The following is a 25,528-nucleotide window of genomic DNA, read 5'->3' as shown; positions in this document are numbered from 1 at the left end:
TGTTCCATGTGTCAGTACTAAGAAAATATATATCAGATCTTTCGCATGTGATTCATTATGAACCTGTTCAGCTGCAGCAAAATTTATCATATGAAGAGCAGCCTGTGAAAGTCCTTGCTAGAAGAGATAAAGTACTAAGAACCAAAGTTATACCTTTAGTAAAAATCCTCTCGAGAAACCATGTAGTAGAAGAGGCTTCTTGGGAACGTGAAGATGAGATACGATCCAAATATCTAGAATTGTTTAGAGGTATATAAATTTCGAGGTCGAAATTTTTATAAGTGGGGAAAGAAAAATGTAATAATCCAAATAAGGTAAAAAAAACAAACTAAAACTACTGGGCACGACGCAACTGGCCACGTTGTGGCCGGCCTTGTTCCCAGCATGCCCTAATTGTCGTGGCAGCGATTGGGCTGCCATGCACCTCCACTGAGCCACGCTTCTACACACCACAGCGATGCGTGGAGGTGGGACCCGGCCCACCGGCCACTTCGCCACCACCGTGTGACCTTTTCTCTCTATCTCTCTCTCTCTAATATACTTTCTCTCTCTCTTTTCCCCATATTTTCCCAACCTCTTTCTCTCTCTAGCTCTCTCTCTCTCTCCCTCCCTCTAGTGCACCAGTAGTCATCAGTCGCCTGGAAAAGCCGTTGTCGGCCCTTCTGTCCATCGATGAGCCTCTCTCTCTCTCTCTCTCTTTCTCTCTCTCTCTTGCTCTTTCTCTTTGTCAGTTTCCTCTTGGAACCACCGGAGGTTTGAGCCACCGGCGAGAGACCGACCATTGAGTGGCCACCAGCGGCCATACCCCTCCCTTGCGGCACAACCCTCTTCCCCATTTTCTCCTTCCTTTTCTTCTTCTTCTTCTTCCCCTTTTTCTCCTTCTCCTTCTCCTCCTTCCCTTCTTTCCTTCTCTCGGGTAGCACTGCTGCGAGGTGCTGGGCCCTGGGCTCAGCCCAGCACTTGCTAGGTTAAGGTGCATATTATTGATACTATTCAAATTTTTTATTATATTATTAATTATTTAATTAGTTTAGTTAATCTAATGTATTTAATTTATATGAATTAAATCTAATTACATCATAGTTACTAAATAAATCTAATTATATCATGTTTAGCAAAATACCTACAACATAAATTACTATTTTAATCCTAGGTAGGTAATTGTAATTATTAGGGTTATGTACGTATATTCTTGCGTAGTTATTTGCAATAACTTAATTCTTATTTTTCGTAATTATCAAAGAGAATAATAGGCAGATAATTATGTTTTAAATACACTATTAAATAATATAAGTATGGTTAATAAATAACAGAATAAATATAGAAATGAAGAGTACATGATTACAACAAGAAATTATCTTTTACCTGGGTTAAGTTAATTAATAGAAAGACTGACATTATTTGTTATAAATAATTTAAGATCCCGACCCCCCTGTTCAAGGACCCGTGGACTTAGCTATCGAGGCTAGATCGTTGTCCTAGCAGTGTGAACGAGTGGTTGTTTGGTAACTGCTATGGTTGTGAGTAGTCTTATTCATTGATTTAGGGTAAGGTCTATTCACTGAGCCTTTAGCTCATGACTCTCTTTGTTTTCTTCTTTTCAAAAATCCAAGTGAACGAGTGGAGCAGGAGACTTCCTCAGAGGTCTTGCCAATGGGTAAAGAGTAGAGTGTGGTTAGTGTCATACGCTAGATGAGTTATCTTATTTGATGTATTAGTAGACATCCTCCAAAGTGTGTCTTATCAGAAAATGATTGGTTTAAAGCTGTAAAAGTATGTGAATTTCTGAAGAAATATTATGATGTTACTCAAATTATCTCGGGAAGTTCATATCCTATTGCAAATCTATTTTTGATTGATTTATGGAAAGTGAAAGAAGCTTTAAATAACCATCAAAACCATTGAGTACCCTCAGACCTCAAGCTCTATGAAATCCATTGATATGTCCTCTCAGATCTACTCTGAAATTAGCAATGTTGGAGTAATTCAGCTAGCTTGAGAAACTCCATCTTCACTTGTTAGCAAATTTGACACTCCTTAATGTAATGCTTTACATCCGCCTTCATTCTCATTCAACTACAGCTTTGAGAAACCGCTTGTAGATATTAGCATCCCTTTGTGGCCTATGGAAGTGTTGGAGTGTCATGGAAATGTTCCAACAGCCAGCGATGTGCCTTCAAGTCCCTAGGCATGTGGGCCCATGATCCAAAATTAGCCCACCAGTGATGTCGCATCGAGTTAGTATGATCTCCTGTACCAGCTCAAAATAATCCTAGTCAATTGTACCTACATGCCTCAGGTCTCTAATACGACCCAACTTGGTTCGATTTGTAACAACTTAGCCCTAAAAAAATAATAAAAATATATTAAATTATTGCATGGCACGACGTGGCAGGAGGGGAGGGTGCCACGCGCCCCAGCCGCTGGCCCGACCAAACTAGCCAAGCCAGCTGGCACGGTAGGCCTTGTAGCCGCCGCCGCGGCCTCCCTCCCCACTGCCTCTCTCTCTTTAATTTCTCTCCTCTCTCTCTTTCGATCTCTCTCTCTCACTCTCCTCTCTCTCTCTCTCTCTCTCTACTACTGCCATCGCCCCATTGGCTTGCCACCGTCGTCGCCACCTCCACTAATGCCGGTGAGCCTCTTTCCTCCTCCTCCTCCTCCTTCTCCTCCTCCTCTCTCTCTCTCTCTCTCTCCTTTTCTTTCTCTTTCTCTCTCGGGTTCGCCGAAACTGAGCCGTCAGTGAGAGGCTAGCCGCTGGCTAGCCAGTAGCGACTGTGATACGAACCCTCTTTTGGTGCTATGGCTCTGATACCAGCTTGTTACGATCCTTCCTCGGCTATAGGCTCTGATACCAGATTGATACGAACCCTCTTTTGGTGCTATGGCTCTGATACCAGATTGTTACGATCTTGCACGGAACTTTGAGATAAGATCCCGAAATATCCCGCCGTTGGATCGCTGTGAAATTTTGATATGTTGTAAGCCCGGAAAAGAGCTTTCCAACGGATCTAGTTTGAGGCGAATCGGAGTTGGGGATCTCGAGATATCGTTCGTTTCGTGGACGAACGTCAGGATACTCTGTTTTTGGATTCCGTGGATGAAGGCACGAAATCCTGGGTAATGGTGGATTGTGGAGGGCCGGTGTTGATGGGGTGGCACCGGTGTAAAAGTGATGGTGGAAGGGTTATGGATGATGGAAAGGTTAGGGATAGCGATGGATAAATTGGAAGAAGGGGGAGAAGAGGGCCACTCCTAAGGGACTAGGGTGATTGGCCTGTCGAGGGAGATTAGAAGCGGCGCCGCCGGGGAGATTGAGGGAACGAGAGCGAAGAAGATGAAGGAGGCAAGGCAAACTCAATTCTCAATAATCAATAATAATTTTGGTTGCCCTACACATACTTTTATAGGCTAACCAACAACTCAATCTTATCCTAAAACACAATCTTATCCTAAAACTCAATCTTATCCTAAAACACAATCTTATCCTAAAACTCAATCTTATCCTAAAACTCAATCCAAACTCGAGACGACGTCGGTGAAGTCCGAATCGTATCAATCCACCACGCTTCCGCAACCTTGTCCTCAAGGTTTGAAATTTGGGAAGCGATCCATGATGTCTGCCTCTAGCTCCCATGTAGACTCGTCAGTAGGTTTGCCCAACCACTCAATCAGCACTTCAGTCTGTAATCTGGATCCTTGGCGTCTTCTCCTACGACTTAGGACTCGAACCGGCTCATTGGAGCCATCTTCCTCCATTGGTTCGGGTAAGGTCGAACCCACTACATGGTTAGGCCCGATCTGGGCCTTCAATGCCGAGACATGGAAGACGGGATGTATCCTGGTTCCTTCAGGTAGGTCCAATCGGTAAGCTACTGGACCGATTCGTTGTAGCACTCGGTACGGACCATAGTACTTGTATCCCAACTTTTGGTTCAAAATTGGCCTCAATGTGGATTGTCGATACGGTTGAGCTCGAACGAACACCAATTGATCCACCTCAAATTCTCGCTCACGTCTGCCTTTGTCATGCGTTTGCTTCATGCGGTTTTGTGCTGTGGCTAGGTGAGTCTTGAGCCGTCTCAATGTTTCATCTCGATCAGCAAGCTTCAAGTCAAGCTCAGTCCTATCCGTCGCCGCGAGTCTATCGTAGGCACGCAAGACAGGGGGAGTGCGCCCATAAACCGCCTCAAATGGGGTCATGCCAATGCTTGAGTGATGAGCGGTATTGTATGACCACTCAGCCCAGGGAAGAAATTTGACCCAATCCTTTGGTCGATCCGCCACAAAGCATCGCAAGTATTGCTCTAGTCCACGATTCACCACCTCGGTTTGGCCATCCGTCTCGGGGTGATAAGCTGAACTAAGATTGATTTGAGTCCCTTGCAATCTGAAGAACTCGGACCAAAACTCACTTATGAAGATGCGATCCCGGTCTGACACGATCGTCCTAGGCATCCCATGCAAGCGTGCCACTTCCCGAACAAAAATTTCAGCAACCCTTTTTGCTGAAAACGGGTGAGACAATGTTATGAAATGTGCATACTTGCTCAGTCTATCCACCACAACAAACACCACCGATTGTCCTCGAACTTCCGGCAGCCCCTCGATGAAGTCCATGGAGATATCCTCCCAAATACGCTCTGGTATCGGTAGTGGTTGCAGTAGCCCGCTAGGCTTGAGTGCCTCCGATTTGGCTCGTTGGCAGATTTGACATTCACGCACATACTTCTTCACGTCCGTCTTCATCCCAGTCCAAGTACAGTTTTGGGCCAGCCGCTTGTAAGTACGTAATACCCCTTCATGACCTGCTATAGGAGTATCATGGAAGTGTGCCATCAATAGCCTCCGTAGCTCTTCGTTTCGGGGTACCTTGATTCGCCCGTGCTCTAGTACTAACCCATTGCGCTCCTCGTGCTCGGGGTTGCTTGAGGGGTTCGCTCTCAACTCCTCCATGAGTCGGACCAGATCACTATCCTCTGCACTGGCTCTTCGTAGATCTGAAAAGAAAGGAAAAGTGGGTGCCGAGAAAGAAGCGAGCCCCCTTTCTTTTGGAAGTTCAAGCAGCGGTTTACTTCCATCCAACAATACTCTCTGATCATCTCTCCAAAAAGTCAATGTGAGGCTTGTAAAATCAAAGGTCACGGGCCCCAAGCTCCGAAGCCATTGGGTCCCTAAAACAATATCGGCACCTTGCAAGGCCAATGGATAAAGATCCAATGTGAAAGTTTGGCCTTGCACCTTCAATTCTGCACCTCCACAAATAGAATCTGCTCGCAAGGTGGTGCCATCTCCAATCGTCACATCGAACCCTTCCGTGGGTTCCGACTCGAGCCCAATCTTCCTAAGGAGCCTCATGTCAATGAAGTTGTGGGTGGACCCGGTGTCAATCAAGATTCTCACTGTGGTTTTCTTGATTACACCGTTCACCCGCAAGGTCTTTGGTGCGGCTGTCCCCGAATAGGCGTCGAGGGAGATTTCGGCCTTCGTGTCCTCCACGTGTTGTTGCTCCTCAACTTCTTCTCCTCGATGTCCAGCCACATCTGCACTTTCAGCTGCCATGGGTGGAAGATCGTGGCCTTCTCCTTTGAGTTGTAGCTTGGCAGGGAGCTGCAACGTCATCACCGGTGACGAAGCTGTCGTGGTCGACTGTCGATTGACCGAGGAGAATGGTAAAAAATCGCTGGAGGCCATATGCGATTTCTTCTTAGTTGCCGACTCACGGTGGTTGCAAAGGGAGCTGGTGAAAGGCAGCCCAAGTGTCGAAATTCGCGGTTTTGGATCATCTCCTTCACCACCGATGAGGATTCCTGATGAGGGATATCCAGCGACCAGGTGTGGCGTAGCCAGCACTTCGCGATTTGTCGACAAGGTCTCCGGTGCATGGGAAGATGTGGAGGTTCCGAGGGCTGCTACAATGGTTGCAGATCTCATTGTAGTTGGTGGCAGTTCGTTGCGGCTGACCATAGGTCGAGGTGTAGAATCTCGCTCTTGCTGGATAGCCGAACTTTCCCCTATTTTTGTGATGAACGGGGAGGCCGTGGAGGATGTTGGGTATGTTGTGGAGGGTTCCCAATGCTGTCTTGTGATTGCCTTGCTTGTTGAAAAAGGTTTCGTCCATGCCCGTATTTCCTGCATCATCTCCATCATTATTTGCTTGTTGATGGCAATCTGTTTGGAAATAGACCCCAACATGGATAGAACGCTAGGTTCTTCCGTATTCCTATTAGATCGAGTGATCGTCATTGGAAGCGCTTGTCCGAGGAACGGTGGCTCTGATACCAGCTTGATACGAACCCTCTTTTGGTGCTATGGCTCTGATACCAGCTTGTTACGATCCTTCCTCGGCTATAGGCTCTGATACCAGATTGATACGAACCCTCTTTTGGTGCTATGGCTCTGATACCAGATTGTTACGATCTTGCATGGAACTTTGAGATAAGATCCCGAAATATCCCGCCGTTGGATCGCTGTGAAATTTTGATATGTTGTAAGCCCGGAAAAGAGCTTTCCAACGGATCTAGTTTGAGGCGAATCGGAGTTGGGGATCTCGAGATATCGTTCGTTTCGTGGACGAACGTCAGGATACTCTGTTTTTGGATTCCGTGGATGAAGGCACGAAATCCTGGGTAATGGTGGATTGTGGAGGGCCGGTGTTGATGGGGTGGCACCGGTGTAAAAGTGATGGTGGAAGGGTTATGGATGATGGAAAGGTTAGGGATAGCGATGGATAAATTGGAAGAAGGGGGAGAAGAGGGCCACTCCTAAGGGACTAGGGTGATTGGCCTGTCGAGGGAGATTAGAAGCGGCGCCGCCGGGGAGATTGAGGGAACGAGAGCGAAGAAGATGAAGGAGGCAAGGCAAACTCAATTCTCAATAATCAATAATAATTTTGGTTGCCCTACACATACTTTTATAGGCTAACCAACAACTCAATCTTATCCTAAAACACAATCTTATCCTAAAACTCAATCTTATCCTAAAACACAATCTTATCCTAAAACTCAATCTTATCCTAAAACTCAATCCAAACTCGAGACGACGTCGGTGAAGTCCGAATCGTATCAGACTGAGCCCCTCCTTTCCTTTCTCCTTCTTCTTCCTTTCTTCTTTTCCTCCCACCTCGATTGCTGTCTCCTAACTGCATGTGTCAAGGGCTTTATTTTAGCTTTATTTCTTTTTCCTTTTTAACTAAGTATTTTATATAGTTAATGCAATTAGTTTAAATAGAAAATTATATATATATATATTGAGTAATATTATTCTTAGCTAATTATAATTAGTAGAATTAATAGTTTATTATATTATAGACAACTAATTGTATTATTTACATATAATATTACTTGCATATAATAGATTAATACTTAGCTTCTTTAATTATAGTCATGAGATTTACAAATATACCCTTCATAATATACATATATATATATATAATGTATTTCTAGCACCTTATTGATATATACTATTTTGTATAAAAATAAAATACTAAACTTTGATAATTATTTTTATATGACCAGATAATAATTATTTTACCTGTATTTAGCGATTATTAAAGTAAAGAGTAAGAACCGCAAAGATTAACTATAATTAGGTTTTATCTATACTTATATTTTTATAATTATATATATAAGCCTCTTATTACTATTTTATGATTAAATACTTAGACTACTTTTATATAAAAAGAACAAACCTTTTATTCTTATTCCATAGATAGCATTTTATAATAATAACATATTTATATTACCAAAATTATATCTATAATTAAATCTAGATATTTAATAAAATATAAAAAGAGGAATTCTAAACCTAATAAATCATCATATTTTATATAAATTAATTCTGATAAATGGCTAACATCATACTACTTAAATATTTTCAGATTCCAAACCCCTTATGTAAGACCCCGTGAATCCTGTTAGCGATGAGTTGTCACTCGGTTGCCAGATATGAGGGATACGTGGTTTGCGTCTTCTAATCAAGAGTGAGTAGTCTTATTCGCTAGACGCCTTTCTCAAATTAGGTTATATTATATATTATGTACATGCGTGTTTTGGTCTCTAGCATGATTATATGACTTTATCTAGAAAGGATTACAATCGAGCATATTTTTATCATACATGTAATTAGGCTAATCTTAGATATATGTTTGATGGTGATATATATAGATGATTAGAGATAATTATACTGTTATAATTTTACGTCCAGTTGATCTATAGCATGCGTATGCAGTTGATCTACATTGCATCATTTTTCTCTTGATTCCTGTTCCACCTAAATTCCTATTATGTATTGACTTGTTATCGTACTAGATATATGCATATGATCTGTCATTTAGAAAGAAAACATAAAATGTAATTGATAGGATAGTTGATAGAAACCGTGAGGATACTCGTGTAGGCGCGAGGGCTAAGGCATGCCTAGAGATAATTGATTACTCAACATAATCGCGATCATGTTGGCCTTACGTCCGAGGTTATTAGTCTGTGTGCGTAGCAGACATTCGGACACATACCGTTCACTATGGCATATGTGGCGAGTTATCCTCACGAGGTTTCTATCAGCTAGAAGGGTGCCTGGTCTAAATGAATGTTGATACCCTAGCGGGTGGCAAAGTATGGTTATATTTGAGAAAATACTCCTTGCGGGTGGTAGAGTATACTCTGAGTCTTCAGGCATGATGTTGATACCGGGTACTAGGTATTGACTATGCATAGTGGTTTAGTATGGTGATGACATATAGAGCTGACATTGATGATTGAGATGTTGAGAAATGCATATGATTTTATTATCATCTGAAACCTAATTATTGAGTGGTCAATATACATCAGATAATAAATAAATAGGAGTTAATATCATTCCAATTGCCATTACAAGTGTAGGGCGGAAGAAAGGGGAGAGCTCTCCCTTCTTGGTTCTCCTGTAGCTGGATTCTCCAGAACCACAAGAATCCTTAGGAGTCCGACCACAACGACCAAATTTATTATCTTCATGCATAAGGATAATAGCTTACCTAGTAGAAAAGATTTCAAAATCATCACAAACCTCCCTTTTTCTTTTCTATTGCAATTTCTCAAAAATAGAAATAAAATGTATATTTATAATAATAATAATTATAGAATTTTATAGTGTAGTTCTAAATTTAGATAAATATAATTTAATTATAATTAGTGTATAGTCAAATTTTATTCAATTATTCAACCATTTCATTTTACCAAGTTCACCCCCAAAAAACCAAACTCTGCCTTACGTAAAGTTGCCGGAGTACAATTAACCTTTGGATTTGAAATCACTACTTATATACCTGGTATTGGCCATAATTTACAAGAACATTCTGTAGTATTAGTAAGCGGAGGAAGGGTTAAGGATTTACCCTGATTTAGCCCTTCTAAAAGGAACATCTGCTCTCACAATTCACTCTTCATCTACCAAAATTACCGGAAATGTTTAAAAAAAACGTAGGCATACGACGTAAAGAAAGCTCACGCCCTTCTTTATCTTTAAAGATGGGGTGTCCTAACCATCCAACAGCTATTCCATCCCCATTGCTGGTACTTCTAGATTCAAAGGCACAAGAAGAGGAACATCCTATGCTGCTCAAGCCGCAGCGGTAAATGCTATAAGTACAGTAGTTGATCAGGGTATGTAATGAGAAGAAGTTATGATAAAGGGTCTCGGCATCCCCCTCCTTGTGGTTAAGGTAATGACTTCGGGCATGGCCAGCTCCCATAGTGTGATGGGCAGTGTGTACAAGGCTCGAGAACGAATTCACCGTCGTATGGCTGACCGACGATTACTAGCAATTCTGGCTTCTTCACTTAGCTATTTTTATTTAAGTCCCCAGCAAGACAAAATGCATGTCACAACTATCATTTTCATGATTCTCATGCTATCTTGATTTAAGCATAGATCCGGAGATTCCCAAATAGGTTTGAAAAGAAAATGTTCCATACTAACGGATTTGGGTCCCTAACCATGAGTTCCAATCCACGAGATTTTATACTAAAACATTCCTGGAAAAATTATGTCACTTTATGGTATGCAGATTTATAACTATGCTCACATGATTTTTTAGGAAGTTAGCGTGGATTTATTTTATATAGTGCTTAGTATTTATTAGTAATATTATCTGGTGCGGACTTATTTTATAATTTATAGGTATGCATGCATGAATTTTTTGGTAGTTAGTGTAGGCTTATATTTTCCGGCAGTGCGGACTTATTTTATATAGTGATTGGTATGTATCAATAAAAATATGCAGTGCAAACTTATTTTATGATTTATAAGTATGCACGCATAAATTTTTGGATAGTTAGTGCAGGCTTACATTTCCCTATAGTACAGACTTATTTTATGTAGTGCTTAGTATTTATCAATAAAAATATGTAGTGCAGACTTATTTTATGATTTATAAGTATGCATGCATAAATTTTTGGATAGTTAGTGCAGGCTTACATTTCCCTATAGTGTAGACTTATTTTATGTAGTGCTTAGATCTATCAGTAACAATATGTAGTGCAGACTTATTTATCCGTAGTGCAAAGGAATACGTGGGTACCAGAAGTGCGGCAGGATACATGGATATTTACCCGCAGTGAAAAGGAATGCGTGGGTATTCACTAGCAGTATGGCAAAATGCATGGATATTTACTAGGAATACAAAAGCAAAGCGTGGGTATTCACCAGTAGTTTAGTAGAATATGGGGAAATGGCCAGTGCGAAGAAGTAGGATTGTTCAATGTATGGTTGTAAGTTTTATTTTTTACAGGGGGGGTGGGGCAAGTGTAAAATATATTTTGATCCCAGAAATGTGAGGAAGTGTTTATTAAATACAATAATTGCAAGTATATAGAGTTCAGTAAAACCGCAATTATAATAAAAAATTATAACCCCGGTGTGTGAGGTTATTTTTCCGCAGTGCAGACTTATAACCCCACATTATTCCATAGTATATAATTATTTCATCGCAATGCATGATTATTTTACATAGGGTGCGATGTTCATTTCTATAATGCGGGCTTATAACCTCGCATTACATTGTAGTGCAATAGATTTTTTCCTTTCTTTATGGGTATATCAAGTTTTTTACGTCCACAATTATAATAAAAAATATTAAAATTTTAGATAAATATATATATTACTAGTACTACAATAAGCCAATCAAGGGTACTTTTGTCATTTGATACAAAACATCACCAATTACCAATACAAATTTATTATTCTTCAATACTTAAATATTAACTTTATGTCACATCAAATATAATTATTACTCTTATATTAGTATTGAACTAAATATTATAATAGCTTATACTAGTATTAGCTCTCTTCTTCTAGTATTAAAGAATTAGAATACTTATGCCTATTCTACCCTTATTCTATAAGCCCACATTCACTTTAGAGATAACAAAATTGCTTATTTCAAAATATCTCTTCTTATTCTAGAATATCAGCCAAACATCATAATAATACTATTCCAGAATATTACTACTATTCATCAAAATAACATTTTAAACCTACTTTTATATAATGACTATTTTACTCTTCAATTTACTACAATCAAATCCCACGTCTTGTCAACTCTCCTCTTTCTACTCTCTCCTCTCTCTCTCTGTATCTTCTCTCGTATGGTGCAACTGATAGAGAATGGGATTCTCGATCTCTTCCAGCATCTCCCCTCTCTCAATCTCTTCCAGCATCTCCCTTTTCTCGTTCTCTTCCACTATCTCCCCTCCCTCGATCTCTACTGAGCTTCCCTATTCGCATTGTTCATGTACTGGTGCTAAGAAAACGACAAGCGGTAGCGATCATCAAAGTGGACGACCACTTGGAAGTTGCCAGTAATGCCTCACCGGTCGTTGTAACAACAACTCCATTAGTTCAACCGAGGGAGATTTCTTGTCGTGAAGACCTCTCGGACCAAGGAACGGCTAAAGTGAATAGCATCGTACAACAATTACTAAGGTCGTAGCTATTCAACATACTTACTACAGTCCCACATGATTGGCGCAAGAGAAGAAATAGATCGATATGGTTAGATCTAGTTCCAACAACGACGGCCTTATCTACTACTAGAAGGAGAAGTCCCTCAGACACTTCCATTGAGCCAAAGTAAATTTTTTTTCAACAAAAAATCCTTATTTTATAGATTTTGATGATTAGTTGTAATTTGTTTTCTATTTGATATTTTTCTTACTATCATCATAGTGAGTATATCTATTTTGATTATATATATTTCTATCATATTTTACTATCTGAATTTTATTTGTGATTCAGTCAATTTAGCTGGCTGCTAAATTGTAAGTACTGCTTATGTGTAGCACTGTGATATTTTCCCGGCAAATACTTCAATGCAACTTTAAAAATTATAATCTTAATCCAACGGCTATAATAGCCAGTTTTCATACCCGGTACCGGTTCCAAAACCACATTACATAAGAAAAAGAGTATATTAGTTAAGAAGATTAATTTCGTGTGCTTAACTTCCCGATTTTCTTATTATATCCTTGAAGATCTTAACCATTATATCTTCATCAAAGTGATTGATAAACAATTAACTTTACGGTACGGAAGAAGCGCTCTACACGTTTTTTTTTCTTACGTTAAGATTTCTCTCTTAAATATAATTATGCCTTAATTATAGGAGATATCATTTAATATTAAATAATTTAAATTTGATTATTTAGAGATAAACTTCAATTTAAATATAATTCTCTATCTCTATCTATTAAAATTTAATTTAAATCAATCTTAAACTAATGAGGGATATATGTAAATAATAAAAAATAATCAAAAAGATAAAATATAATTAAATTTTCATCAAGTTAATTATAAAAGACATCAATACCCTTATTTTGATATATATACATTACTCTTAGTTAATGATATATATGTCTTTTACTTAATAAAATATTAAAATAATATAATTGTTAAAAAATAATGTGCAAGATTATATATCTAAAAAAAATTACTTGCTGAACCGGTAATATCTTTCATTCCTATTATACCCTTAAAGATCTTAACCGTTAGACCTTCATCAAATTGATTGATAAAGAATTAATTCTATTGCACGGAAGAAACCCTCAATTTTCCCATACAAATTTTTATTGACAATGTGGTCATTAGGGCTAAGTTGCCAAAGAAGAAAGATGGTGCATAATCAAGTACAAGGCATGATAATTACTAATGAACAAGATGCTAGTATATTCGATCTCCTTCGTGAACAACATGACGCAGGGAGAAGGAGTGCTAAGACCTTCACAAAAGATGGTTGGAATATAGTACACATTGGTTGGGTACAAAAGATGGGTGATGAGATAAGTAGAGAACAAATAAAAAGTAAATGGAAAACACTATGTAGCATCTTTAGACAATACAAGGGGCTAAAAAAGAAAAGCGGATAGGGTTGGGATGATATATTGCAGAAACTGGTGGCACCTAAGGATGAAGCATGGGAAGAGATGATAGAGGTATATATTTATTTTAGTATTTATATATCAATTTTATATATTGAATGGATAAATATATGTTTCTAATATGTATTTTTGAACTTTTGACTAGTTGAGGAAATGTTATGGACGATGTCAGGAGAAAGGTTTTGTACATTTTGAAGATATTGCTTTTTCTTGTGGGTAACGACACTGCTACAAGCAATTGTGCTTTTGCCTCCAACTAACCGTTTGCGCAAACAACAATTTAAAGCAGTGATTCTTCTGATACACTAATACTAAATGAAGTTAAATTGGAACACGATGACACCTTGCAGTGTGGTGATGGCATGTTCAAATTAAACTTTACTACTAGCCAGGAGACTTCTTCTGAGAGTAAGAGGCTACATCAAAGTGGATCAGGTAGGCGAGGTAAGAAGAAGTCAACCCCTAGTGATGATACATGCCTAAAATTGGTAGAAGGCCTTTTAGAAAGAAATAGAACAAATGATAGTGTTAGGTTTTTAATTGTTGGCAATTGTGCACAAAATATTCTAAGTATATTTTTTACATGTATATGAGCTTTACACAAGTCTAGAAAATCTCTGGTTTGAAGAATTGCAAAATTATTGGAGCAAAGTTGATGAGATCAAGTCATGCCGTTCGAATGCATCCGAGCCGCGTTCGAATGCACCAACGAAGTTTAAAAATCTTGGACTTTCGTGAGTACGGATAAGACTTGGATTTGGCTCTATCTTATACTTTTGTGAGTACGGATAAGACTTGGATTTGACTCTATCTTGAGATCATATATAAGGATTGTGATGCCCTATCTCTAGGGTGGTTGAATAAGCATTATTGAATGAGACTTCTTGAGGCTACATCGGTTCTTCAACTAACAAGGTCCTTCTCATCTACAAATCTGAATCTTTCGTTTTAAGGGCTATCTAGACGAAAGATCAATCTCGAGGGCTACTGAGATTGGACTTCAATCACAAGAAGCAGTGAATCGTGGGTTCTAACGAGCAAGACTGAGAGGAACAAAGTCGTTTGGATCAACGAGTTATTTTGTGAGTCAATCTTGTAACTACTAATATTCTATTGATTGGTTTTGATCCGAGTTTGGATCCATGGTTTTTTTTCCGTTTGGGATTTTCGACGTTAAAATCTTGGTGTTCATCTCTACTTTCGTTTTTAATAATTCTTCTGACTTTTACTTAAGCGAACGAACGATATCATTGCCTAAAGGTTAGATACATATGTGTGTGTAAGGGTTTTTCAATTGGTATCAGAGCAGGTTCTCTCACCCTTTGAGAGAGATCAGATAGGCATGGATTTTCATAGAGATAGACTATCATCTATTAGACCTCTTATCCTAGATAGATCAAATTATGGATATTGGAAAGCTAGGATGAGAGCTTATTTGAAGTCTATAGATGAGCGAGTATGGATGGCCATTGTGAACGGTTGGAGTCCACCAATATACATGGTGAATGATAAGTTTATTGAGAAACCGATTGAGTCATGGGATAAGACAGATTATGAAAAGTTGGCTGGAATAGCAAAGCAATAAATACAATTTTTAGTTGTGTTTCCTCGGAAGAATTTAGAAGAATTTCTACTTGTGAGATAGCAAAAGAAGCCTGGACAATCGTAGAAACAACTCATGAAAGAACTATGGCTGTAAAACTTTCAAAACTTCAAAGGTTGACTATTAGTTTTGAAACTCTATGTATGGAGAAAAATGAGACATTTGATGAGTTCTATGCAAAGCTGAGTGATATAGTCAACTCCTGTTTCAACCTAGGAGAGAAAATTCCTGAAAACAGAATTGTCCATAAGATACTTAGGTCTCTTCTAGAAAGGTTTCAAGTAAAAGTTACAACTATTGAGGAAAGTAAGGACATCGATTCTATGAAAGTTGAACAATTGATAGAAAATCTACAAACATTTGAGTCCAATCTTTCAAAACCGAGGAAGTCCAAAGGGATGGCCCTATCCACAGTTGAACAAAATTTAGAGGAGTCTGATGATGAAGGTGATTTAGATGTTGAGATGTTGGCCATGTTTGTTAAAAAGTTCAATAAATTCTTTTGGAAACCAAACAAGTTGAATGTTGAAAAACTTGAGAAAAGCAAAGCCTTTGTAAAAAAAAAGAATTCTGTGAGTTCAAATACAGGTGTGAGCAACAACAATGTCAAATAGAAAAATAAAAATTCTGATAATAAAGTTCGATGTTTTGAATGTTCTGGTTTTGGATACATCACACAAGAATGCCCTAATCGTCTTAAGAGGAAGGGTAAAGCTATGAAAGTTACTTGGGATGACTCAGATGAATCTGATGATGATTCTGAAAAAGACAAAGAAAACTTTATAGCTTTTGCCTCTTCTCTACTTAATACTGATTCTGTTGTTGATACCTATAGTTCAGATGATCAGGATATGTTACCAGCTGAGGAAGATGAATCTGAAATTCAAAAGGCATATAATGACTTGTACCTGGAGTCGTTTAAACTCAAGAAAAGCAATCTTAGATTACTTCAACGACTCAAGGTAATTGAACCAGAAAGAAATCAATTTTTAGAGAAGTACAAATTGGAACTTGAACGTGCCAAAGACCTTTCTGAACAACTTGACAATGCAAAAAATAAGATGAAGGCTGATAAAATTGAACTAGAGCGATTGTAGAAGGAAGTGACATTTCTTAAAGGGAATAACAAACTTGACAAGATATTAAAATCTTAGATTTCTAAAAAAGACAGGTATGGTATTTGATACACTAGTAATTCAAATAATAATAAAACTGTCTTTGTTTCTACAGGTATACAAAAGGAAGAAAACCTGAGATCATCAACCGCTTTTTTAAAACAATCCTGAATAAATATCTCTAAACTGAAGTTCAATCAACAAACTGGTAACTCTTCAATGGCACCAAAGGTAAGCTTTAGTCATACTCCTCGACAAAAGGTGAGTAGAAAAGGGTTTGTTCCAACATGCTTTCATTGCGGCATTCTAGGGCATATTCGACCCCATTGTAAATTTTTGTAAAAACCTAGAATTGCTTTCATTTATGGGATGAAAACAAAGGCCATATGGGTCAAGAAAAGTGACTTGAAATGTTATGTTGTACATACTACCTTGAAAGCTTTAAATTCTGACTTGTGGTATTTAGACAGTGGCTGTTCAAGACATATGTCAGGCGACAAATCCTTATTTTCTAATCTCGAAGAACATGAAGAGGGAGTTGTGACATTTGGATATGGTAACTCTTCCAAAGTAATAGGTAAAGGAAAGGTAAGTACTTCAGGGATTCCTAGTTTCGAAAATGTTCTTTATGTTAAGGGCTTGAAAGTAAATCTACTAAGCATCAATCAATTTTGTGATGAAGGTTATGAGGTAAAATTCTTCAAAAATGATTGTACTATTTTAGATCATGATGGTAATATTATATGTTTTGGATCTAGAACATCTAATAATTGCTATGTTGTTAAAACTTCACATAATCTGAAATGTAACAATGCAAAACATGCTAGAACTCCTATAAGTATAACTACCAAACTAAGAAAATACACTTTAGGAAAAAGTGTTAATCAGACACTATATAGGAGCATGATTGATAGTCTTTTGTACTTAATTGCTAGTAGACCAAATATTGCATTTAGTATCGGTGTGTGTGCTAGGTTTCAGTCTGAACCTAAGGAGACTCATTTGTTTGTTGTGAAACGTATCATAAAATATGTCAGTGGCACAGTTGATTTAGATATCTGTTTTACTTATGACTCGGGTGCTATCATATCGGGATATACGGATTCTGATTGGGCAGGTTCATGTGATGATAGAAAAAGTACTTCAGGTGGATGTTTTTATGTTGGAAACCATCTGGTTGCTTGGCACAATAAGAAACAAAACTTGATATCTTTATCTACTGCGGAGGCCGAATACATTGCAGTAGGGAGTTATTGTTCTCAGTTACTATAGATGAAACAGATGGTCAAAGATTACGGCATTGAACAAGATACTATGGTGCTTTATTGTGACAACATGAGTGCTATCAATATATCGAAAAATCCTGTTCAACACTCGCGTACAAAACATATAGACATCCGACATCATTTTATACGCGAGTTAGTTGAAGACAAAATAATAATACTGGAACATGTTGAGACAGAGAAACAGTTGGGTGATTTGTTTACAAAACCTTTGGATTTACAGAGATTTGAGTATCTTTGTACTTCTTTAGGGATTTGTGCTTTGAACTAATTTTATTGGGATTTGTGTTTTTAGTTTGCGAGTTTCTTTTTATTTCGTTTTCGTTTTTTTTAGGTTTTCTTTTACTCTGAAATTTTCTTTGGTTTTAGTTTCAGATTTGTCGAGAGTCTTTGTCATAAAAAAATTGATGCACTCCTAGATTCAATAATATATGCTTGACATAGAAATATAATTTTTTACTTGATTATGAGTTATTATAGTCAATTTTGTCATCTTGTAGTATATTGTATCATTTTTTATTTTGACTCCCTCAACTTCTATAATAATAAAACCAAATTTAATGCACTCATAACGTATGTGTATTCTTGAGTGAGCATGATATCATGAATTATTTTTTTAAATAGCTTACTATTAAATTTGATTTGCACAGTTTGACCTCATGCTTAGTCATCAAAAATATGTTCACAAAAGATCAATGAAAAGGGCTACAATGAGTTAGTGTGAAAGCCGTCTTGTTTAGAGTCTAGTTTGACTCAGTACATTGTTTGCAAATTCAAAAAAAATGAATAATATATGTGAATATCTTGTTACATATTGTTTGATTTGTATAACAAGAAAATGGCTACCTACTCATGTGTGAAAGCCATCATTGCACCTATATGTTTCAGTAAAAAAAATTACAGGAAAAATTCTTGTCACATTATGGAGAATAAGTCGAAAAGTGCAAAACTTTCTATACTAAGTCGGTTTGACTACTGTGTTGCATCATTGGTTAAATAGGAAAGTTTGTTTAAGAAGATAGTTTCATGTTATCTATGCTCAACTTGCATATACTTATTGTTATGATCAATCAAGATTAATTTAATTTTAAGTGATACATTAGAATTGATTATAATATGCTCTTGATGATTTGATTGATCTGTGTATGACTTATTTCATTTGATTGTCATATTTAATGTCTTGAATCTATTTTGAACTTTTTTTAGAAGTGTATCTCCAAAAAGATTTTTTTTGTTTTTACTGATTTAAAAAAAATGGCGTTCGAACTCAAGATTTTTGAGTTCGAACTCAGCGCGTTCGAACACGCAGACTAGTGTGTTTGAATACACTCGGGGGTTCTTTAAATATTACGTCCGAACCCAAGGGTTTTCATCTTCCATCTTCCAAACCCTAGAAACCCTTTATTTTCTCCCTCCCAAATCTTCAAGATCTTCATCTTTTTCATCAAAATTTTCACTTCAAACCCTTTTAGAGGGTAGTTCTCCTTCGGATCTAAAAGTCTTTTGGCCTAAACTCCAAGATTTTCTTCACTTTTTGCGAGGTATGATCATTCCTCAAATTTCTTATTTTTTATTCAATTAAGTGTCTTGATCTTGATTGATTTCGTGCGGTTTCGAGTTTTGATCACGTTAAAGTTAATATCTTGATGTTTCTTGTGCGATTGAACGTGATAACTTAGCATTTTCAAGTGGAAGATGGATTTCACTTAGGGTCTTCATGGTTTCTAGAATTTTTGGATTTCTTATTATTTTTTTGTATGCTTTGGGCATATGTTGAATCTTACAACTTTTTTCCTTCTCTAGAATGCCTAAAAAAAAGCTACAGTTACTAAGAAACTAAGGCCGTCTTTGTCACCTACCTCGACTCCGTGTTGACGATTCTTCGTCTACCTCGACTCCGTGTTAACGATTTGTGTCAAAAAGGAGGAGAGTGTGTAGTGTGTGGTGTGTGGTGAGTTTAGACGCAAGTTTAAAGCTTAGGAGTTTACTAGTGTAGGGGGAGTTTATTAGAGTTTACTGGTTTATGTTTACTGCATAATAACTTTGCTTAAGTACTTTTGAACTTATGCTTGTTTGATAACTTGTGTTTGGATTGTTATTCATTTCAAGTTATTTTCACTTGATCTTGGATTGGTATATTTTTATTATTTGCAGGGATTGAAATGCGAAATCTTCTAGACTTGTTGAATGCTCATTTTGAATTCTTTGTAATATCTTGTAATCTAGTTGTTTTGTCACAAATTGCCAAAGGGGGAGATTGTTAGATTTCTAATTGTTGGCAATTGTGTACAAAATATTCTAAGTATATTTTTTACATGTATATGAGTTTTACACAAGTCTAGAAAATCTCTGATTTGAAGAATTGCAAAATTATTGGAGCAAAGTTGATGAGATCAAGTTATGCCGTTCGAATGCATCCGAGCCGCGTTCGAATGCACCAACGAAGTTTAAAAATCTTGAACTTTCGTGAGTACGGATAAGACTTGGATTTGGCTCTATCTTATACTTTTGTGAGTACGGATAAGACTTAGATTTGGCTCTATCTTGAGATCATATATAAGGATTGTGATGCCCTATCTTTAGGGTGGTTGAAGAAGCATTATTGAATGAGACTTCTTGAGGCTATATCGGTTCTTCAACTAACAAGGTCCTTCTCATCTACAAATCTGAATCTTTGTCTTAAGGGCTATCTAAACGAAAGATCAATCTCGAGGGCTACTGAGTTTGGACTTCAATCACGAGAAGCAGTGAATCGTGGGTTCTAACAAGCAAGACTGAGAGGAACAAAGTCATTTGAATCGACGGGTTGTTTTGTGAGTCAGTCTTGTAACTGCTAATATTCTAGTGATTGGTTTTGATCCAAGTTTGGATCCGTAGTTTTTTTTCCGTTTGGGTTTTTCCACGTTAAAATCTTGGTGTTCATCTCTACTTTCATTTTTAATATTTCTTCCAACTTTTACTTAAGCGAACAAACAATATCATTACCTAAAGGTTAGATACATACATGTATCTATGGGTTTTTTTCAGATAGAAAGGTGAACTATAAGTTGGAGAAGATATATTTTGAAAAGATGAAGTTTGAACAACATACATGCCATATTTAGGACATAAAAGAAATTATGTCCGTAGCACAGCAACTTCTTGGTATGGGTATTAAATTTACTTGTTAATCGACAAATATAGGAAATTACTCACATGGAATCCTACCTTTGCACTCGAGGGCCAATCTCCGTCCAGTCTGAGGAAACCTTTGCACGCCTCCGTTACCTTTTGGGAAATATAGGAAATTACTCACATGGAATCCAATCAAGAAGAAGTGGATATGCATTATAATACAGAAAGTAGCCCATCAGATACTGAACCATCAGTTAGTACTGTGAATACAGACTCATTAATATCAAATCAACTTGATAAATTTGTAGAACAACTTGTAGAGGATATTAGTTCCTCCCACCATAGGCCTAAACCTAGGCCTTGCAAAAAAAACAATAATAATAATAATAATAATAATAATAATAATAATAATAATTGCTGGGCATGACACGACCGTCCTCGTGCCCAGCATGCTGTGCATGCCGTGGTAGCGATAGAGCTGCTACACACCTCCACTGAGCCACTTTTCTCCACGTCGTGGCGATGTGTGGAGATGGGACCTCGCCCACTGGCCACTCCGCTGCTGCCGCATGACCATCTCTCTCTCTAACTTCCTCTCTCTTTCCTTCTCTTTCTCTCTCTCTCTCTTTGGTTCTCTCGGTTTCCTCTCGGAACTATTAGAGGTTTGACCTATCGGTGAGAGGCTAGCAACTGAGTGGCCACCAGCAACCGTACCCCTCCCCTACAGCCCAGCCCCCTTCTCCTTTTCTTCTTCTTCCTCTTCTTCTTCTTCTCCTCCTCCTCCTCCTCCTCCTCCCCTTATTTTCTCCTCTCGGGTAGCACCCTACAACAAGGAGCTAAGCTCAACCCAGCACCTGCTACGTTGAGGTGCTAGGCTGAGCCCAGCACTATGTATAATTTTTTTAAATATAAATATAAATATATACATATTATTGATTACTATTTAAATTATATTTGATTATGTTATTAGTTATTTAATTAGTTTAGTTAATCTAATGTATTTAATTTATATGAATTAAATCTAATTATATCATGTTTAGCAAAATACCTACAACATAAATTACTATATTAATCCTAGCTAGGTATAGTAATTATTCTTGTGTAATTAATTGTAGTAACTTAATTCTTATTTTCTTAATTATCAAAGAGAATGATAGGTAGATAATTATGTTTCAAATACACTATTAGATAATATAATTATGGTTAATAGATAACAAAACAAATATAGGAATGAAGAGTATATGATTACGAGAAATGATCTTTTAGCCGGGTTAATTTTAATTAATAGAAAGATTGATATTATATGTTATAAATAATTTCAGATTCTGATCCCCTTGTTCAAGACCCCTTGGACTTAGCTATCAAGGCCTGATTGTTGTAGTAGCAGTGTGAACGAGTGGTTGTTTAATAAATACAATAGTGGTGAGTAGTCTTATTTCCTAGACGTCTTTCTCAAATTATGATATATTATATAATTATATATATGTATGTTTTGGCCTCTAGCATGATTATATGACTTTATCTAGAGATGATTTTAGTACAGAATATTTTATCATGTATTTGGTTAGGCTGATCTAGGATATGAGTACATTGGTGATATATAAAGATAATTGAAGATGACTATACTGTTATGGTTTTATGTCGAGATGATTTCTACCATGAGTGTGCATGTGATAAACTAGAATGAGTATGTATGTGTTAGATGCATGATTGGATTTTGCATTGCATCATCTTTCTCTTGGCTTCTTTACCTTCTAAATTTCTGAGTTACATGATCTGTTGTAGTACTGGATATGCATATGATCTATCATATATTAGAAAATTATGAAAATATTGATGTATGTGATGTGATGGCTGGAACAGTATTTGATCCGGACTGGTACTGGACATACTCTTAGCGTATGACAGAGTATGGTGATGATTGATGGTTGTACTCTTAGCGTATGATAAGGTACAACTATCATTGATATACCTTTAGTGTATAGTAGGGTATGATTTATCTCCAGAGATACTCTTAGCTTATGACAAAGTATGTTTTGAGCTTGTGGCATGATGTGTATTGAGTTTGGGGTTGGGTACCGTAGTTCAGCATGGAAGATGATATTTAGAGTTGAGACAAATGACTATGCTAGTGAGAGATATGTGGATTATATCCGGTTCTGACATACACAATTATCTAGTGGTTGGCATGCATTATGCATCATCATTTATGTGACTCGTATCACTACATCATGGTTGTTATACATCATATGTTGTTATATTCGATTATGTTATATTATAATTTCATCATGAGATATATTTTTGGTTAAGGATATAATATGGCCATTCATGAGAATTGATTTTATTTATGTATATATCATCGGGGATATATATATATGTACATGGCATCATGTTTCTTTTTTATTCATATTATCTAGTACATAATTTACTCTTTATTTAGCATCATTGATTCGAGGTAAGATTTATTTACTGAGCTTTTAGCTCATGACTCTTTTTATTTTTGTCCTTTCCAAAAACCCAAGTGAGCGAGTGGAGCAAGATACTCTCTTAGAGAGTGTGGTTAATGTTATACGCTAGATACGTTATGTTATATGGTGTATCAGTTGACATTTCAGAATGTCTTTACCTCTATCTTATATTTTAGCAGGTGATTTTGTACTTGTTAAATTATGTATATATGTATATGTAATAGTGAAATACTATTGATGATGTGTTGTAGCCTGTGTGGGGCCCTATTAGGAATTATCTGTATATTGTTGGTAGTCTTGAGTTCTTCTTGGTTTATATGTCGATAAAATTATGGTGTTGATACAAGTTTATTTAATTGTCGACATCTAACTGAGTTGTCATGTGTCTTGCATGTGCCGTGTGGGCTCGTGTCATACACGTGTTTAGGATTTGGGTGTTACAACTAGGCCTTTTATTGGTCAAGATTTATTGATTGATATCTTACGTGGTCATCCAAATCGTTGTATTGATGAGTATCGAAAGACCATGGAAACTTTTACATTATTGTGTTAAGCCTCGGAAGAAAGAGGTTTGATTCGAAACACACAAATCTTGACCAATGAGTAACTAGGTATTTTTTTATATTGTGTAGCACATGGTGTATCAAATAGAACTCTTTCAGAGAAATTTCAACACTCAGGAGCCACTATTAGCTGATATTTTAATGAAGTTCTTGATGGTATTTGTGCTATGGGTCATATTTTTATTCAACTACCACCCCCTGATGTTGCTGTTCATCCAAGGATTGTGTCAAGTTCTTTATTCTATCCATACTTTATGGTAATAAAAATTATTATTTTTTGTCTTATTACTTGTTTTATCATGTTTTCATAAAGATGATATATTGTTGAGCTAATTAATAGTTATATACGGAATACTATTGGCAATAGACGGCACTTAATATAAAAGGGATTGTTAGTAGAGATCGGCAATCTGTAACATGCAATTGTAAAGGGGAAACTTTTCAAAATGTGATGGGTGTAGTAAATTTCGATATGAAATTCTTATTTCTATTACCATGTTAGGAAGGTAGTGCTTCTGATATGGCAGTTTTACGTGATGTAATATCAATATGAAATTTCACTATGCTTGTCAGTATGCATAGTTTATAATAAAGTCAAAATTCTTTATATTTGGCATCTATTTTCGATGACTAATTAATAAGTAATATATTTAAAGGAAAATATTATCTTGTTAATGCTGGCTATACAAACACAAAAGAATATCTGGCTCCTTATAAAGGAACTAGATATCATTTAAGTGAGTATCAATGTCGATAAAGTTTTCACACAAGCCCAAGAGATTTATTTAATCATCGCCACGCCCAACAACATAATGTTGTTGAGAGGACATTTTGCATATGGAAGCAACGCTTTAAGATATTAAAAAGAATGCAACCATTTGCGTGGGAAACTCAAGGAAAAATTGTTATGGCATGTGCTGTGGTACATAATTTTATTAGTAGAAATACACGTGAACATGATAGATATTTGGCTAGGGATTTAACAAGTCAAACTTTAGAAAGCGATGATTAATGACTACCTTTAAGATAAGAATCAAATGAATATACATTTGATAGTAATCAACTCAGAAATAATATCACAGCTCAGCTGTGGAAAGGACGGGACGAAGGTATCATGTATTGTTGTTGGATTAATTTATTACAATTTACATATATTACATTTTGTAATCAATTGTTATTTACATATTGAAAGAAGGACCAACGTGTTTAATACTTGGCCTGAGTGTCATGCACAAGTGAATAGATATTCTAGTGCTTGCTTCTGCTCATTTCCAAACTTCAATGCTGCAATGAGTTCGTTTTCTGCATATGTTAAATTACATGAGAAAAAACTGCCTACAACATACACTGCAGCACATCGTGATTTCCAATGTGATGTTCTTAAAATGTTGAAATGTTGTATGGTCTGTTGTTTTCTATTATTCATGTTGGTTATATTCTGTAAATATATTTGAAGTTGAGAACTTCTTGGTTGTATTTTGTACTATTATTTGAATTGTTACGGAAACTTTTTGTAAATCTATTTTGTTGAATGGTAATGTTTGTATATTGTATAAAATTGTTGCAAAAATATTCATTGTAAGATGTTGCTAGAAGGTAACTTTTGTGTTTATGGTAGAAATATTCATTGTTCTATGTGTTTTTGTAATTTTTGTGTAAATTTTGTAATTTTTTGTTGCAGAAATATATGTTCGTAGGTTAAGTATCCATTTTAACTTGTCTAGATTTTTTGTTGCAGAAATATTCATTATTGTAGAAATGTTTATTAGTAATATTGCATATGTTAAACACAAGAATTGCATGCGTATTACAGTAGCACTATATATATCTAGCCCCTGAACATTACATAGAATGAGTGTTACATAAGTATTGCTTACTATTGCATACATAGTGCCCTATATATGCAACGCTAGTGCACGATCATTGTATAGAAAGAGCGTTACATAGCTTTGCGGATCATTATATATATAGAACTC

At 36.7% G+C, this 25,528-nt stretch overlaps 1 pseudogene; it reads left to right on the top strand.

The window, feature by feature from the left end:
• Positions 1-457: 457 nt before the first annotated feature.
• On the top strand, positions 458-24,309 carry LOC140761212 (uncharacterized; annotated as a pseudogene).
• Positions 24,310-25,528: the final 1,219 nt, after the last annotated feature.

The sequence above is a fragment of the Typha angustifolia genome, chromosome 6 (assembly GCF_048772165.1).
Source record: "Typha angustifolia cultivar Huaian chromosome 6, ASM4877216v1, whole genome shotgun sequence".
Classification (NCBI taxonomy): domain Eukaryota; kingdom Viridiplantae; phylum Streptophyta; class Magnoliopsida; order Poales; family Typhaceae; genus Typha; species Typha angustifolia.
The sequence above is the reverse complement of the archived record's forward strand: the minus strand, read 5'-3'. Positions and strand labels throughout refer to the sequence as shown.